This window comes from Tribolium madens, unplaced genomic scaffold (genome assembly GCF_015345945.1).
Source record: "Tribolium madens isolate multiple individuals breed KSU strain unplaced genomic scaffold, Tmad_KSU_1.1 Scaffold_20;HRSCAF=117;Tcas5.2_LG4, whole genome shotgun sequence".
Classification (NCBI taxonomy): Eukaryota; Metazoa; Arthropoda; class Insecta; order Coleoptera; family Tenebrionidae; genus Tribolium; species Tribolium madens.
In genome coordinates this window covers 1,317,813-1,322,470 of record NW_025400985.1, presented here as the reverse complement: position 1 = coordinate 1,322,470, position 4,658 = coordinate 1,317,813, and positions in this window count along the sequence as shown.

The window sequence follows — 4,658 nt, the reverse complement described above, 5'->3', positions numbered from 1 at the left end:
AAAGGTTTTTCCTAATATTTCAGAATAGATAAAATTACAAAATTTGGTACCTTTATATATACACCTAAACAAATGCCAAATAACAAAATTTTTAATCAGGGGCGTCCTAAACGGTAAAACAAATTTAATTTTTAATTGTTATGCTGTTTATGGTCTGTAACATAAATTTTTAAACCGATTTTTACTAAAAATCCGTAAATTGTATCGGAAAAACACAAAAGACTTTTTTATGAAAAACTATGAAATTTTGTTGCTGTAAGTGGCAAGAAACCACAGGCAAAATAGTTAGAGTAAATTTTTACCCTAATCCCATCTAGTTTAGGAAGCCCCTAATTAAAAAAATTAACATTTTATTTTTGTACTTGTTTAGGTGTATAAAAGTTATCATCTGTAGCAAATTTTGAATTTTTTTCTAAAATGATTTCGAAAATATTGAAAAAAACCTATTAAAAGAAGCACCCCTTGCGTAGCATTTTTCGATATATGTTCATAGAAAATTTTGTTTAAAAATTAATATTCATCTCCTGTTTAAATTTGTAACAATAAAAGTATTACAATTATTTCTGTTACTTTTGTGAGTTAATTTGCATTTTTTTGTTTAATTAGGGTCTCTTATTTCAATTTAAAATAAAAACGTGTGCTTAGAGATTTAGCTTTTCCCTCTTCTTTCTTTTCATTTTCATGGACCAACAAGAAAAACGTACCTTGTTTCGGGGGTGTAGCTCCCTTTCATAGCATTTTTCGAAACACTTTTGTCTTAAAATTAAATATTCTATCAAGTATTAAATTTGTACCTAACAATAAAAATGGAACACTGTATAATTAACACATGAAAATTTAATTCACAAAAATTTAAAATTAACTCACTAAAATAACGAAAAAAAACAACCAAGAACCAAGATTTTTTAACACTTTATAACACTATACATATAACAAAGTGCTTAGCATTTCGGGGGGGGTTTGAACCCCCTAATCCCCCCCCCCTGCTTTGAATAGATATGCGACACTTTTTTTTCACGATTCAAGTGCAAGGGAGACTTTAATCACACTTGGAAGTAGAATTGCATAGTTGATGTGGTCTTATCACATGTACTATTGTCGAACTTTGTTTAACTATTGAAATTGAGGACAATAGCGTCATGAACTTTGATTGCATTCGAAATAACGGACAAACCAATACCACCGTTGCTGATATTGTTAAGAAATATTTCAGTGACGAATCTAGTCTCTGAAAATATTTGTTTTTGAAAACTTTTTTAGAATCCTACTGACTGCGCCAATTAAAAAACTTACTTTTGGGAAAAATTTCAACTAGGGTATTTTCACTGAGATAAAATTTGATTAATTAGAATAAATTGTCAGAAAAAACTCAAACTGTTGTTTCTGATTCTTTAAAAATGCTAAAATTTACTTAACTTAAATTTTGTCGCAGTTTTCGTCAAGTAATAAAATATTGACAAAACAGAATCTCTGATGAGAGTATCTGAAATCAAATGAAATCAAATCTTCAAAATTCCTTCCACATTAAAAAGTTAAAACGTAGGATTTTTTAAAATTTTAAAACTGCATTACTCATAAAACTTAATTTTGTGAAAAATTCAATTAAGGTGTTTTTTATTGAAGTGAAATAATAAAATCTTGAAAGGAAATTTGATTATAATTATTAATTAGAATAATTTTTTTAATAAACTCGAAATTCAGACGATGTTTTTTCTGTTTCTTTTTAATGCACAACTTTCTTGACTTAAATTTTGTCACTGTTTTTATTAATTATTTCATAAAATACAAAATTATTAATGAGAGAAAGTGATAACAAGAAAAAAATTAATAGAAAAATCCAAATCCTACTAACTGCACCATTTATTTTTTTTTTTGAAATGTAATAATAAAATGTCGAAATAAAATTTAATTATGACTAGAATAAATTTTCTAATAATTCAGACGCTGTTTTTTCTGATTTTTTTTTGAAAATGCACAAAACTCACTTAATTTCAATTTTGACACTGTTTTCGTTATTTTTTTGGTAAAACATCGGTAAAACATAATCATCTGACAAAGAAAATCAAATCAAGCTCCTGAAAATATAACTTTCTTCAAAATTTCTTAAAGTTTTAGACTAACGTACGAATTTGTCGAATCCTACTAACTGTACCAATTAGATAACTTAGTTTTGTGGAAAATACAACTGGGGTGTTTTTTATTGAAAAAATAATAAAATGTTGAAAAAAAATTAATTATAATAATACATTTTCTAACAAAATCAAAATTCAGAGGCTGTTTCTTCTGTTTTTGTATGCACAATAACTTTTTGACTTAAATTTTGTCACTGTTTTCATTAATTATTTCACAAAATATTGGCAAAACAAAATTATTAATGAGATGATAAAAAAGAAAAATACCTACATAATTAAAAGTATCCTAATCCTACTGACTGCACCAATTAAAAACTTGATGTTTTTTTGGAATGTAATAATAAAATGTTGAAATAAAATTTTATTATAACTAGAATAAATTTTCTAATAAACTCAAAATTCAGACGCTGTTTTTTCTGATTTTTTTGGAAATGCTCAAAACTCACTTAACTGCACCAATTAAAAACTTGGTTTTGTAAAAAAAACAACTAGGGTGACTTTATTGAAGTAAAAAAAATGTTAAAATAAAATTTGATTTTAACTAGAATCAATTTTTTAATAAACTGTAATTGCAAACTCTGTTTCTTATGATTTTTTTTTAAATGCACAAAATTTAATTTCGTCACCGTTTCCGTTAATTATTTGATCAAATATCAGGAAAACAGAATCATTACTGAAAATAAATGACAAAGAAAAAAGAACAACTAAAAGAATATTTTTCTAAAACAACAAGTTTCAGAAAAAATACTACTTTGAAACTAATTAATGTAACTGAACGATAATAATTTATTCCAAATTACATTTATTTTTTTTATCGACCAGTCATAAATGTTGATCATAATTTATTTATAAAGAAGCAAACTAAATGTAATCGATGAGAAACCATCAAAAATAGAAGAAATAAGTTAATGATTTTTCAAAATTTCTTTCAGATTACTGACTGTGTCATTTAAAAAATTGGTGTTTTTCAGCAAAATGTTAAAAAAAAATTTTGTTTTTTTAAATGCACAAAACTCTTAAATTTCTGTTAATTTTTTAATAAAATATCGGCAAAACATAAGAAAAAAACACAATTAAAAGAATATTTTTCCAAAATAATCAATAGTAAGGAAACCCATTGTTTTGAGGCTAATTAATGTTAATAATTTATTGCAAAATCTTCCTCCTTATCGACTAGCCATGAATGTTGAGGATAATTTATTTATAACGAAACAAACTAAACCACCAAAAACGGAAACAGTCAATTATTTTTGTAAAAAAAATTGTCAAAAGCACAACAAATTACTAAAACTGTTACTTCAACATTTTTTTTTCAGGAGGTGAATCTGTTTACATAAATCACTGTCTACCTTACCACCAGTTGTTTATTACACAAACACTGAAATTAGATACAATTAGAAATAAATCCAAGTGTTTTATGGTTAATTTTGGTTGCTTGAGTTTGCTAATTAAATAGCGGTGATAACGGGTATGGTAATATCAAGGAGCATGTTCCGGAAATAATTATGTAAAATGTGTTGTAATAATAATTGTTGAGGCTGAGATACTTATTTTTAATTAGCCAAATTGGGAAAAATTACACCAAAGTCATGAAAATAATTTTTTTGAATGCTATATTTTGCCACGTTTTTTTATTGTAAATCAGAAAATTTTTGCTTGAACGTACAAAATGGCGTGAAAGTACAGGTTATCCAACGTTCGATATTCATAGGTCACTGACTTGAATTCGCCAAGGTTGTGAACATTCTCCTCACCAACAACACAACAACAAATCTCTCGATTCAATTAACGAAGCGATTAGAACGATGAGCTATTTATTTCGTGGGTGTTTCAGCAGGAATTTGAGGGATTCTTCATGCAATTTCAGTTGTTGTCGTGCACGTTCTTAACCGCACCCCCTGAATGCTGAAAATCTCATAAATATTCATCGAGTTTGTCCACGGCTTCGGAGTAATGAGTAAACGATGCCTGTTTTAAATTATACTTTGTAATTTCTAATTTCAACGAGATATTTACTCGAGCATGAATGCATGGCTTGCCCATGCAGCAGGGTAGCAGGAATGCGACTTCCGGAATTCGCAATGCCGGCAACCAATAAAACAAGCTTCAAGCTTGTTGAATCTGAAAAATTTTGTGTTGTTGTTGACGAGAAACCGTTAATTTGAACAAAATTTGAACAACTTGTTTCAATTTACAAATAACACTCAAATTTCAGTAATTTCAAAAAAAATCACCGAAATTCGGATTTATTTCTATAATTCCAAAATAATTCCTGTAATTACCAATTAACGTAATTTTTAAACCAAATTATCGTCGATAATTCCAAAAACAATTTCAACAATTTCTAAAAGATTACAGCAATTAAAAAATTACAGTAATTTTAAAACAATTTCAGTAACTTCAAGAAAAATTTCAAAATTCCAAAATAATTTCAACTTAATTTCCCTAATTTCAAAATAATTTCTGTAATTCTAAATAAATTCCGATAGTTCTAAGAAATTCGACGTTATTTTAAAATGAAATTAT